Genomic DNA, 14918 nt, shown 5'->3' on the forward strand with positions numbered 1-14918 from the left:
AAAATAACAACAACAAGAGGAAGAACAGCAGAAACCAAAAACACGAAACTGACAGTCAGCATTGTCATACCAACAAAGTTAAGGAATAACACTGAATATCAAAATGAAAAATATAACGTTTTTGAAAATAGCAATAAAGTTAACCAAACTTGATCTCAAAGCAAGAATCCAAAACTGAAGGATCCAAATCTAAAGACTGTGACAAAGTTTAACGAAGAGTAGTTCATAAAAGAATATTTTTTAAAAGAAATAGTCTTGTAGTTTTAAAACACTAAGCGTCATGTAAAATAAAGAATGCCTTTTAACACAAGGCACTAAAACAAGCTTAAACATGAATTACAAAGTGATGTCATAAAACGGCTCTTAAAAATATCACAGTCTTGTTTTAACAACGCGTTTATCAGTTTACAACATAGTAGCAATAAATCAGTTCAAGCATTGCTTTTTGTATGTCATATAAAAATTTATAATATAATTATAGCATTTTAAAACCTCTGGCACTTTAATAGCTTAAGTGCTTCGTGACTTTTTTGGGAAAAAGCAGTCACCAACACTGCCCCACTGGCTCAAGGTGTTGCTCTCTTGCTGAAGGCTCATCTCTACATTTATCTTGTCAGGGTGTGAATGAGCAGCACCTGAAATGAGCTGCTTGCGTATGTGCATTGTTGTTCTTGTGGTTTATCATCAACCTGCTGAGAGAGATGGACTTCTTTGCTGCATATGAAAAACCAGTCCTCTTTAGATTTCTAAGGTCTAGCTCTATCCCAGACACTATTGGTGTTATGTCCAACTAGCAGTATACCAGTCAAATAATATTACACCTTTCATGAAAGTTTTGCTTGCACTCCTCAAAGGTGTGAATAATAGATTTTGTGGATGTTTCACAATGATGCCATCTCCAAGATGAGTTCTGTTAAGCAGAGGCAATATAAGTGAGAGACACTGCACTCAAATAATCCTGAATACAACTAAACAAAGATGGTGCGGAAAAATAGTTTTAAAAGTCATATTTTTTACCCAGTTTCCAGTTACCTGCTAATTGGTAAAACTTGCTTAAAATCAGAAGGTATCCTACTTCAATTTACATATTATGTGATAGTTAGATAAAAGCATTTTGTTGGACAGTCAGCTCAAAGACTTACTAAAAACCAGCTGATTTTATTAATTATCTCCAAGGTTGCCATTCTATACTCACTACAAGTTTCTGTATATAACACAATTTCAGTTTCCAAAGATTGAAAGAAAAACCATTCTTCAGCAGCACAGAAAATTACATCGCTGCTATAAAAGGACATGCTGTTCTTCCTTGTTTGATGGAGAATGATTTTGTCAGCACTGATGAGACACATTATTTGAAAGACAATGAATGAATGGGATGGGGAGAAAGTGATGCAGCAGATAGGTGTAATTAAAATCTCCTTCCACTGGGATTACATTTATCTTGCTTCTTCTGTCGATGATTTATTAGGTAGACTGGGATGCAGCGCTTTACGTGACTCTGACTTTTGTCAGTTTAATCATATTTTGCTGTTCAATACAAAAATTATTTCTCTTTTATTTTGGTAGATTTTCAATGACATCAATGTAGTGAAATTGAAGAGAGCCACACATCATTTTTCTGATGCTGCCTTTCTCTGTGAAGTTTGTGTGTTCTTCCTGACCTTGTGCAGACTTTGTTGTAAATGCTGCCTATCTGGCCCCAGAACAAACTTTCAAAAGATAATCTTTTAAAACTCAATAGTGTCATTTTACTTGTAGATTTAAATAAAGATGAAAAAAGATGAACTGTTAGAAGGGAGGACTTGGATTGAGAATAAATAGATTCATAGATGCTTGGTGGATGGGCTTTGAATTTAGTTAAGGAATGATTTTCATAAGGTTAAAAGCCTATATGAGCTCATTTGTCATATGGAGTTGGTACGTTTCTGTGCCCTCGCTTGGTGGTCTGTGCTGAGGAAGCCCTTTGCCTAAAGACTGCATGGTCTGTCACACATCAAGAAATTTCCTTTGAGCTTTTCCCTCTGCTCTGTGAAATGCTTGTATTTCTTTCATTTACCTTTGTTTTAGCAAAATAATAATTTGAAACTGCCCCATGCATCACATTAATAGGTTTTTGAATAAAATTAGGACTTCTGTATCAGAGACCATGTTTGAATCCAATTTCCTCTCTAAGTTTATGGTGTTGGTTAAATGTTGAGAACTATGATGTTTTTTTTCTTTTCTTAAATCAGTTCGCTGCTGATCTTTTTTATGCATTATTCCAGGGCACAGTTATTCTCCAATTTCAGAGGAGATTTGGGAACTTACTGAGTTTATTAGATGTAATGAGGTTTTTATTTGATAGTATCAAATTATGAACAGCGATTGAGTTATGTGTTTTTTCTAGTCTCACCCGCCTATTGCGCTGATTAATCAATCTTTGTTTGAGAGGATGGTATTATTCTAGTCGGTTCCTTAATTAGTTTGGATAGATTTTCTTTTCTTCAAAGAACTCCTACAGTTTTTCCTCTTCCAATTTATGCTGGCTTTGCTTGAAAAGTATAATTTCTTTTATAAAATCACATATTCCAGTTTTCCAGATGCATCATAAAAACATTGTTAGATGCTGGTGGGAGACAAAGAAAAACAAGATCAAATGTCATGTGAGACAAGAGTGTGATTGCTTATCCTGCTGCAGTGTTTCTCTTGCACTACATTAAAGCTCACAGATCCTTTAGAGCCAGCCCTCATTTCTATATACATGGATATTGCTAGGAAACTGAGGAAAGGGAGCAGAGGTTAATTAAAATATCTGCAAACATACATGGACATTGTATATAATGCAAAAAGAGGGTTTATACAGTCAATATTTTGTATGACCACCTTTATTCCTCAACATAGCTTGTCCTTGTTAAGCAAGCTTTCTTGTAAATAAATAATTAGTCTTAAGTAGTCTTCAGGAATAGTTCTACAACCTTCTTTTTCTTAGGACGTTCCATTCATGCTGGAAAATGAGGCTGTGGCCAATCAGATGCTTTACTTTAAGATACAATTTAAGTTCTTTGCTAAGTTTTCTGTTATATGCAGCCATAACACACTTTTAACCTAACATAGTTAGCTGCCTTTTTTATGCTTGAATGATTTATAGATCAGTGCTAAGTTGGTAAACAAACAAGAACTTGTAGTTCATGCTGCTATAATCCACAGCTCACAACGCAGTGTGACTATTTTGTTACCTAAAATTCTGCTCCCATTATGCATTTAAGAGGTTTGCGTTGGTTTTGTAGTCATTTGATATGAACTTCTAATTTTATTTGAATCAATATCAACTGTGTTTTTCTTTGGTTGTGTTACATTTTAGGCTTCAAAGTTTTAGGATAAGTATTACGCTTCACACCGAATGTTTTACTGTGCTTTGTTTAAACTGGAAAGTACTGGCACTAACCGTTAATCACGATTTGTTCAATCAAACGCTGAGTATAAAGCATACTCTAGAGTGCAGTAAAAGTGAGTGGGAGTCAGCATGGCCAACAGCTGACATCCACGTCAAAAGACCATGTTAAAAGAGATTCTGGTATGTTTCTAAGCAACACACAAATGGACAAACACACAGAGATAAAGCCAGGAGTGGGAGATTTACTCTTTTTTTTTTTATATTCCTCATAGTGTGCTTCAGCCTCCTCTGATCCCTGATAGGCCTACATTTTTCCTGTTTCCAGTTGCAAAACATCACAAATGTTCCCCATAGAGCTCTACGCCTCCAGTCTCTAGGGGATCAGTCAGCTCTACACACTTGCGGTTCAGAATCTAGTACTTTCCAAACTCCCCTCTCTCCCACTTGTTTTTATTGTAATTCAAATAGAAAACACAAGTTTAATTGCTGCTGGAGTACATAGAGGATCAAGTGGTGTCCGCTGAACTATTCATGGAGATAATAAAAATAATAAAAATGAATCATTACATAATCATTAAAGCCACAACAGAATCGGTGCATTGCATCGATTCATTGCAGCCTGACATTCTCCACTCGTTCACGTCAACTCGCCCTGTACTGTTTCTGTTTCTGATCGTCTGCAGCCCTGTATCAGACAGCCTCATTCAAGTCTCTACCTCAGACCAATAGAGTGCTTGACATTGTCTCCTCCTTGCTAAAGTCAAAGTCAGGTTAAGATCACAAGTACTTCATTAGTATTCAGGTGTAGGAAAGCACACTGGAGCTGAGTGGGCCTCAACTGTGGCCAGAGCCTGACTCAAACAAAGAGCTATTGAGAACTGTTAAGCAACAAGCATCCAAATTCATCATTCGCATCCGTGCCAGTCTGCAAAAGTTGTGAATCGTTGCAAACCTTTTAAATCTACCAGTTTTGAACTAAGCAATGGTATAACAGAAAGGACCGTGCTATATACATTTATGCCTTCATGAGAAGTGTGGGAAATAACAGTGTAGTTACCTCCAAATCACAAATAAAGTTATGTTCCCTGCATGTGGATAGTCTCAGTGTTTACTATTGTTGATTTTAATATTTGGTCTAAAAATGATAATTTCCACACTGGGAGCGACCCTTATGTAAGCTTATCCACCTCTGTTGCAGGATTTATACCACTACATTAGTGTGGTTTGAAATGGCCAACCCCACTCCTCCCCACTTCCCCTTCCATTTTCGCCTCGTTGCCTCTCTTGCTCTATGTTTCTATTTAGTGCCTGCAAGCCTGCATCAGACTGTGATGCTATGTAAGCCTATATCTTTAGTGAAGTGACTGAAACATCTGCTGCTATCTCAGATTTCTGTCACACCTGCTCTCTTTGCAGTTATGACAACATCTGTACCCAAAGGAGTCATTTTAAACAAAAGGTGCCTGCAATATGAAATTAGTCCTAAGATTGTCTTTTTGTCTTTCTGTGTCTTGTTTTTCTCTCTATTTATTTTTTGTCTTGTAATATTATACTATCAATCCACTCATAGTAACCCTTCAGCACAGAAAAATCTTTTTTCTTTCACACAGACTTATCTTTGCGTGAAACAAACGGACGTTTCTGCTCTCACAAATTTCAGGCATTGAAGGTTGTTCAAAAAAAGGCTACTTCATAGAAATGATAATCTAATTTTACAGGACTGATAGAAGGAATATCGCAGTTATAGCCTTTTTCTTTTTTAAAACAATTCCTACTATCGTTTTACCCAACTGTCTTGACTATCATCAGTCAGCATGTGTTAGAAGGCTGTCAACACACTGCCCGTGGCATCTTCTGGGGCCTTAAACTCCTACTGCAGTTACGTATCAGCGACAGACACATGCACCATGCGCTTCTTTTGTCCATATTCTTTTGAAACACACCTCCCAACGTGCCAGGCAGTGATGAGTAACACCTGAGGCGGAGATTATATTGGGAAGTAGGGAATGGGAAGAGTGGTTTCATGTGAAGGTACTGGGGTTTGGGGGAGTTGATTGTGTGATGAGAGAAAACAAGCAAGTAATGCCTCGCTGTTGTGATGATCCCTTAGACTGAGAGCTACCCAAATCTATATTAGAATGTACATGTTAGAGAGAAATGCATCAGTTTATTGTCTGGAGGGTGGTATGAAAGTGTGTCTTTTAGCGTATGTGCATGTATGTTTGAGTGTGTTTGGGTGACTGCGGTGTAGTGCTGGCAAGTGGATGGGTGTGTGCTCATCTCAGGATAGAGAGTGCCTGCAGCCCCGTAGCTTTAATGTCTGACAATTTGTATTGGACAATGACTAGTGTGGATTGTCTGTGAAAGGATAAATTGTTTGATTGTGAGACCTAGTTAATGTCTACAGGTATACATGGAAGGAAGATGGAACACAGAGGAGGAGGGATTACATTTTCTTCTGCTGTGGCTAGCATTAAAAATAACATCACAAGGTTTTCACTTAAGATGATGTTTGTCCATTTAATGTCTTAAAGGATATGTATGTAATGAGCCAAGAAGTGTGTAAGGAACGAGAAGAGAATGAAGTACTTTTCTATTCCCGTTTAATTAAACGTTCACCAACATTTTGTTGTAAATCATTGCCTTTATGCCTCAATCACATTACAATAGTTCAGTCTAACAAAAGTTACTTCTTGGCATGATACAAAATTTTAAGCTTCTGCAACAATGAAAGAATGAAGCTGATGCAAGTGCTTTATCTTACTTAATAGGACAGTTGTGTTTACAGTGAGATGTCAGGCCCAAACTCTCTGAGTCTTGCACTCAGTCTGAATGTATTATAATCATTATCTGTTATTTGGTGTTGTTTAGCAGATCTATTCAGACTTCAGTCATTTTTCTTTTTACTGTCTCTTTTTCACTATCACACGCTGTTTTTTGAGTGCTGTGCAATGAATAAAATGGAATATGTATATGCTGGATATGGATGTTATTAATGAAGGTTTTCTGACCCCAAAAGAAACTGGCCTATTTCAAAGGCACTTATGTGCAATTATTTGGCTTTTAGCATTCTGTTTTTCCACACTTTCATCTCTGAAGCACTCAGCTCAATGAGAGAGATTCAATGTCTGTCATTGTTAAAACATACTACAAAACGTGAATATGTACTTTAAAAAGTTTAATAGGACCTAATAAATCTGTATTGTTCACATAGACAGAGAATATAGGTAAGAAGAAGAAAGGTCCAGCTGGACACTAGTCATTGAAGGGATTCAGCAACATTTAGCCATTCTTCCCAAACCCTGATATATCTGTGATACACAGGAAAAACTATCAGCAGTCTCCTAATTTTAGAATGCTATTTCTTGATATATTATAGATCTTTTTATATATTATATCTATCCTTTCACAGTGCTTCTAGATCTACTGATAATGCTTAACTTACATAGAGTCATGTATTAAAGAGAACAAAAAATTGTGTTATTTGCAGATGACATATTGTTGTACCTACCCAGTCCATACCATTCTCTTTGTGCTATAATGTAATTGCTCTGTCATGGTCCTGGGTCTACAACTCAGTTTTTGTTTTTGTTATGGGTTATGTACTAGTTCAGTAGTGATCTTTCTATAATGAGATGGTGCTACCATAGCTCTAAGGCAGGGGTGTCGAACTCCAGGCCTTGAGGGCCAGTGTCCTGCAAGCTTTAGATATCACCCTGGGTCAACACACCTGAATCACATGATTAGTTTATTAGCAGGTTTCTGGAGAACTACAAGACATGTTGAGGAGGTAATTTAGCAATTTGAATCAGCCGTGTTGGATCAAGGACACATCTAAAACCTGCAGGACACCGGCCCTCAAGGCCTGGAGTTCGACACATGTGCTCTAAGGCCTTCCGAACATGTATATGTTTTAGGATACTGGTGGATGCGAGTAAAAAGGCCATAACAAAAATGGTTTAGTTAGAAATTACCCACGCGAGTACACTGGTTCATTGAGATGTTATATATGAAAAATATGATCATGTATGATATTTGTGCAATGGATATATTTAACTTTTGATTAACTTTTTGCCCCATGGCCTTCCAATCATGGACCAACCACTCTACCTACTGAGCTTCCCACGCCTACATGTTTTAATTGTCAAACATTGTCAGATGTGTCCAGTGCTGAACAGGTGTCTGTATTACCTGTTTTGGAGAAGAGAGTTTATAGAAATCAATCTGTCTTAAACTGTCTAAACATCACCGAAATTTTTTTTAGATATTGCATAATATTGGATATTATTAGCTATGTCTTTGTCTTTGCCATACACATAGATTATTTGATTATATTTGTGTAAAAATAGAAATCAGAAGATAAAACAATACAATATTCTGCTTGAGGAAATTTTGCTGAAGTCTTTTCTGAATGTCTTGCTATATGTATGAATACATTTGGTCTGGTAGCCCCCCCCCCCCCCCCCTTTTTTTTTTTTAAAGATCAAATCAGCCCTTGCACTGAGGAGCAATACTCATCTTATCAAGTAATAACTGGTTTGTCAATTATAAGCATATAGTACAAGACCGTTTGGTACCCTTTTAAATGAGTTTGCATCCTAACATGATTTTTAAGTGGTAACAAAATAGGCAGTGTTTAGATAAGAGATACAGACCTGCAGTGCTTCTGGGCATGACATTTGAGAAGAGAGAACATGAGCATCTTCAGCTAACACGTGTGGTTTCCCAGCCAAAGGTCAGGAACAAGTGGAAGACTGAGCTTGCGAAAAGGTCAAAGTCTCTTTGAAAATGCTGCTAACAAAATAGTATCATAAACAAGTATTCATATCAGGTTCATGAAATCTACTAATGTGCCGTTAGTTTTATTGGAAAATATGATAGATAATGAACTGAGATTCTCTACTGACAAACTATTGTACAAAAATATTTTGAAAGATGAGTTTGCTACACAAAGGGACTTTGGAGAATGCCACAGCACTGACAGGATAGACGTTAATGTGACATTTAAAGCAGACCGCACAGTTGGATGTCTTGTATTTCAATTTTTATGTATAATATATCCAACGGCCACTGAAAGATACAACCCCAATTTAGAAAAAATAATGATGCAACGATATGCAAATCTCACAAACCCATATTTTATGTGGCAATAAATGTTTACATTGAGAAAATTTGCCATTTTGAGAAATAATTTATGGCATCAACAGGCTTTTTATAAAATTAGGATAGCCCCATGTTTACCACTGTGTAGCATCACCTTTTCTTTTAACAGTGCTGCTCAACAGTCATGGGTTTTCTTTATGAGATTTTTTTGTTTCATGAGGCTCAAAATGTTTTCAATTGGCCTGGACACCAATTCCATTGGCACTGAAGCACCCCCATATCACCTCAACTGAAATCTGAAGTGGTTCCTTACCTCTTTATTCCAGAGGAATACATTTCTTCCAAAACTTCCATTTCTTTTAAAAACTATTTTGAATTTAAATTCCTCTGACCCCCCAAAGGTTTTCCAATTTATCTCATTCCATCTTAACTTAGTTTTGTCCCAAAGAAGATGGTAGTGTTTTGGATCATGTTCACTTCATGAAATGTATTTTCTAATACATGTTTTCTAAATCACTCACCCAATTATTGTCACTTAGTAATAGGTTTGTGACTTTGTTACTTTAAGCATCTTTTTTCTTGCTTACTTTCTTTTTTTTGTAATTGGAGTGCTGCATTGTTTACACATAGAACCAGCTGATAGTGTTGAATAGTGAATAGATCTCCGAGGACCTATGAAATCAACAATGGGGATAGAGTACTGGAACTAAGCGTAGAACTAAGAGAAAGAGATTTAAAGCATCTGTTCCAGCTATCGTCATGAGAAATGTGGGGTCCTTGGGAAAGATGGATGAGTTCGGAGTGGTGATTAAGACCCCAGGAGAGTGTCATTAGTGTAGTATGATGATGATAAATGTGAATAAACTCACAATTCCTTGAAAAATTTATCTGAATAGAAGAAGAAGACTACACGATTTAATTCACTTCAACTCAGTTTAATTTATATCAAACCAAATCATAACAACAGTTGCCGTTGAGGTGCTTTATAATTCAAGGTAAAGGTAAAGACAATAATCCAGGGAAAACCCCAACAATTGGATGACCCCCTCTGAGCAAGCTCTTGATGACAGTGGGAAGGAAAAAAAACAGTCTCTTTTAAGAAGAAGAAATCTCAAGCAGAACCAGGCTCAGGGAGGGGCAGCCATCTGCCGTGACTGGCTGGGGAGGGGAGGAAAACAGGACAAAGACGTGCTGTGGAAGAGAGCCAGAGATTAATAATAACTAATGATTAAATCCAGATAAACATGCTGTGTAGAACCCATGTCTATTGGAAGTAGAGTTTCCAATAGACATGGGTACAGTGGTTTAAATCGTATCCATCTAATAGACTCCAATTTGTTCATGGAAATGGAGAGTCCTCGTCACATACTAAGGTTAAATATGGAGTTCCACAGGGTTCTGTAATAGGACCATTTTTTTTTTTACACTATTACATGCCTCCCTTAGGCAGTATCATTAGAAGGCATAGCTTACAATTTCACTATGACACCCACGTTATCTGTCCATGAATCCAGATAACACACACCAATTAGTTAAACTGCAGGACTGTCTTAAAGACATAAAGACCTGGACGACCTCTAATTTTCTGCATCTAAATGCAGATAAAACTGAGGTTATTGTACTTGGCTTTAAAAATCTTAGAAATGTGGTATCTAAGCAGGTGCTTACTCTGGGTGATGTTACCTTGGCCTTCTGTGACACTGTGAGGAATCATGGAGTCATTTTTGTGGATATTTCCTTCAATGCTCATATTAAACAAATATGTAGGACTGCTTTCTTCCATTTGCACAATATCTCTAAAATTAGAAACATCCTGTCTCCAAGTGACGCTGAAAAACTAGTTCATGCATTTATTACTTCTAAGCAGGACTACTGTAATTTGTTATTATCAGGATATCCTAAAACTCCCTGAAAAGCCTTCAGTTGATTCAAAATGCTGGTGTAAAAGTACTGACAGACAGCAAGAGCATAGCATGTACTGGCTTCTCTTCATTGACTGTTAAATCCAGAATTGAATTTAAAATCCTGCTCCTCACATACAAGGTCTTGAAAAATCACACCACATCTTATTTAAATGACCTTATAGTACCACACCACCCCATTAGAGCACTTTGCTCTCAGACTGCAGGATTACTTGTGGTTCCTATAGTATTTAAAAGTAGAATGGGAGGCAGAGCATCTTCAGCTTTCAGGCCCCTCTTGTGTGGAACCAGTTTTCAGTTTGAATTGATTTGGGAGGCAGAAAGCCTCTCTACTTTAAAGATGAGGATTAAAACTTTCCTTTTTGATAAAGCATATAGTTAGGGTTGGGTTAGGTGACCCTGAATCCTCCCTTAGTTAGACTGCATTTTTCCTTTTTAAAAAGTGGGTCCCCTAAAAAAAAATTGGGAAAATATTGGCCTAGGGGAAGCAGTCAGATGTACCATGGCAGCCTCCCAAGAAGGCTGCCAGATGAGGTGATGTGGCACAGAGTGGCAAAAAGTCAAATGGAGGAAGCTGTGGAGTATGAAAACAGACTGTTTCACTGTCAGAGCTATCTATAATGTGTTGGCCTTTACAACAAATTTACATTGCTCGAGTGGTGAGGATCAAGCCTATCACCATTGTGCCACTCCAGCTACATTCAAACACATCCCCCTGTGTTTTAAGAACAGTTTAATGCTTTTTACTGAACATTGCTCTGAACATCTTGGAGTAAATGAAAAAGGTTCTCTGTAGATTCAGGCTGCCTGAGACTGAGTTTACAATATTGAAATCTGTCCTCATATTGGTCATATTCTGTTTAGGAGGGTTTGGGCCAGATTTAGTAATGTATTGTACCAGTGTAAACTTGATTTTGACATTAATAAAGTGCAAAGAGAACAAAGTGACAAGATTGTGTGTAAGAGGTGGAAATTCAGAGATTTTTGTGACTGACAGTCTTGTAGGTATATACTGGTATTTCTGGGAGTTCATTTCTGAAGGTGCAAAATATAAGAAGAATAATATGTAAAGGAAGCATGTGACATAATTTTCTAAGGTTTGCAGTGTGAAGTTTAGTACTAATTGTAGTGATAGTTAATGTAGAAAAAAAAAGTCTTATTTTTTGTGCTTGATTTTGAAATTAACTGACTGTGCCTGTGTTTAGCTTTTTTAGACCCGATTTGGTAAATCACCTGTAAAAATATCGAAACATTTCTTAAACTGAAAACACTATGTCCAGATGAACACAATGAACTTTTGGGGATTGTCCAAAGACATTTATGCTAGGTCCCCAGTCAACAAGTCTTCAACAGCTCCTGTATATAACTTGTGGCAAACTTTGGCCAAGGTATTCGTGTTTCAGAAGCTGACATGTAATAGTTTCTGACATTTTGTGTGATTTCCTCGAAGCCTTTTAGATATGGCCTGAGTCTCCTTAGCGTTAAAGACAGGATTCAATAAGTAATGCTTCAACAAGCCCCAGCACCTGGCGGTCCCCGTCACCCTCTGGCTGAATGTAATCATTTGTGATAGCCCCTGTACGCTTGCTGGTCTCCCAACAGCACATGTTTCACTCAGGCTTTTAGAGGGACATCAAAATGCATTACCTCCAAAGCTGTAGATGGGGGTCTGAATGCATGAAGCCATGGTGGAAATAAAGACATTAACTCTATCTCCAGACCAAGGTTGCTGAACTGAGCTGAGTGACATTACAGTTGCAGTCATTATGCATACTACTGTACATCAAGGGGTCATTTCTATGTGAATGCCTCTGCCTCTCAACTCAATGTACACAGTAATAATGTCTGAACTGTATATCTATTACTATAATCAACATTTAATGATACAATTTTGTGACTTTCATATTTGTTTTCCTTCTCTTTTCTAGCATTATTCTGTAGCTACCTCTTTTTCTCCTTCAAATTAAGTGGAAACAACATGGTAAATCTTAGGTTTTCTGCACATACTGCTGTTGCATGGTAAATATGGCCTTAATGACTTTGCAGCAGGGGGTTTGGCTGTTTAATGAGCACACTCTCCTGCTCCACCATGTTCAAATGAGAGCCTAATTTCATTTTCCCTCTTGACCTCTATTCCTCTTAGAAAATAACAAAGCACAGGGGATTTTTTTTTTCAAAGGCGGTAGAGAAAATAAGAGGTGTGTGGAGAAAGAGTATAATGATGAGATTTTGCCCGTGATGATAGACGGCACTTATATCACCACACTCTTCCTTAAATCCGTGAGCAGTATCTTGAATTTTTCACCTACACAAGCAGACATGGAATGAAAAAAAAAAGAAACTCAAGAAGAATATTTGATACTTTTTGGGGAAATGTGAAAAGTAAAGCTATTACAAGCAGCTAGTGGACTTATCTTATTGCAATAACTCGAAACTATTGAATTAAATTGAATTAAAGGGTGTTTAAGACTATAAACCGATGAAAGTGTTTACTGATGCCATAGTGGAAATGAGTGGTAGACTTGTTTTCCTATGGACTTGAAAAATGACAAATGCCTTACATATTGCCCAAGTAAAAAAATTTCTTGTATGTCAAAAAAAAAAAGGAAAAAAATAGATAAGCCAAAATGGCAGCTTTAAATGACAGCCAGAAAAGATAGGATCTGTTTTTTTCAGACCAGCTGTTAGAAAACTGTCCTAAGATTTGATGCCTTAGATGTGGCAGTTGATGAAACCACTTCACAAGCAACCAGCAGACCATGGCGTCACTTTAGAGGAAACCACGCAGTGGGTGTCTAGACCAACAGCAACACTCTTGTGTGCTGATAACACCACATCCACACGCCACATGTGTTCTGTTCAACAGATCGAATGATTTTAACTTGAAGTCATGAATCCTTAAAAACTATCCCCTTTCTTCTTTGCCCATATTAGGCCTTTCCAATAAATCATGTGCACAACTGTGATCAGTCAAAATTATTTGTTTTTTTACATTTCTCTTCACATAGTTCTGTCCATCCAACATGTAGACTAGACAAATGTTGTGTTATTTCATTTACTTTTGTGCCATCCAACTGAACACAAATTTAGTAATACAAGAAAAAGTAATGACATCTGTTCTTGTCCAAAAATTGTTACCAAGAACAAAGGCCGTTTTCAACATTTCTATATTTTGCATCACTAGTTGCACACCGACATACCTGTTAGTAACTTGCTAGTAGCACATTCACAGTTTCCTGCTGTTGCTTTTGAATGACTGGCTCTCTTGAAGCTTTTTGTGGCTAAGTGTCCCACTCAAGGGCAACTAAAGAATAACTGCTGAAGGTCTGACAGTTCATTACTCATTCAATTGCATCACTCGGCTTCTATTAACTCGTGTGGTTATTTAAGGCATAACATCCCTGGTCTGATTAAAAGCTACATGTACTTTATAAAACAAAAACACAAAGAGATTTGCTTTAGAGACTAGAAAAGCCAGACTGCAAACCAAAATAAAAGTCACCTATATAGAAATCCATATTCAACAAGTCCAGACTCTTTGTTGACTCACAATTAGGGGGGTTATGACCACCCCCCCCCCCCCCCCCCCCCCCCCCCAAATAATCAGACTGACCAATATAACCCCCCCAATAAAATGATGAATTATCTTTCATAAATAGGCTGTTGGTTTTCTTTACTCATTTCAGGTATTACCAGCAAAATAGCTGCATGTTTAATCATCTGGGAATTTACCCAGATGTATTTATTTACTTAGACAGAGATCTTGACCCCCCCCCCCCCCCCAGGTGTTCAGCACAAAGTTCCGCCGATGTCTGGCCCTTCAGTTGATCCATCTACTGTCCATTGAAGCCACATTGGAAATGGTCTCAGTGGAAGAGTGGCTGTCAATACCCCATTCTTAAGGAAAGCAAGCAGGGAGAAAAGGCAGAGATATTACACAAGAAGTAAATATCTGTGAAAAGGGGTTATACAGAGTAATGAATCCAAAAAATTGTGTTTACAGCCATCTGTAAAACACAGTAGAGGCTTAGTCATGGCTTGGGGTGATTCACCGTGTCTTTGGGGATCTTGTCAAACTTGATAGAATCATAAACATAGTAAAGTATCTCATGTGATATCATGCAATACCATCTATAAAGCATCTGATTGGTAACTGCTTTATTTTTCAGCATGACAGTGATCCCAAACATACTGCAGAAAAAGTACTGAACAGAAAAACACACAATAGAACACTGTCAGTCATGGGCTGGTCTCCCCAAAGCCCGCATCTAAATATTACTGAAGCATCATAGGATCATATAGGATAGGATTATCTTGACAGAGAGCAGAATAAAAGCCAGCCAACATCCAAAGAAGAGCTTTGAATGTCCTTCAAGAATTCCGACAAACTATTTCTGAAGACTACTTAAATATAATAAAAGAACCCTTGCCTAAGAGAGTTCAAGATATGTTGAAGAACAAAGGTGGTCATACAAAATATTGTTTTTCAAGCTCACTGGAATTGTAAAAACAATGTCTTT

The 14918-nt window shown here is 37.4% G+C and overlaps 1 protein-coding gene across 2 annotated transcripts in view; it reads left to right on the top strand.

Annotated features, from left to right (window-relative positions):
• The window catches only part of spon1a (spondin 1a), a 95531-nt gene that overhangs the window by 20513 nt on the left and 60100 nt on the right, over positions 1-14918 (top strand). The gene's annotated exons all lie outside the window — the stretch shown is intronic.

This window comes from Aulonocara stuartgranti (genome assembly GCF_965226115.1).
Source record: "Aulonocara stuartgranti genome assembly, chromosome: 1".
Taxonomy (NCBI): Eukaryota; Metazoa; Chordata; class Actinopteri; order Cichliformes; family Cichlidae; genus Aulonocara; species Aulonocara stuartgranti.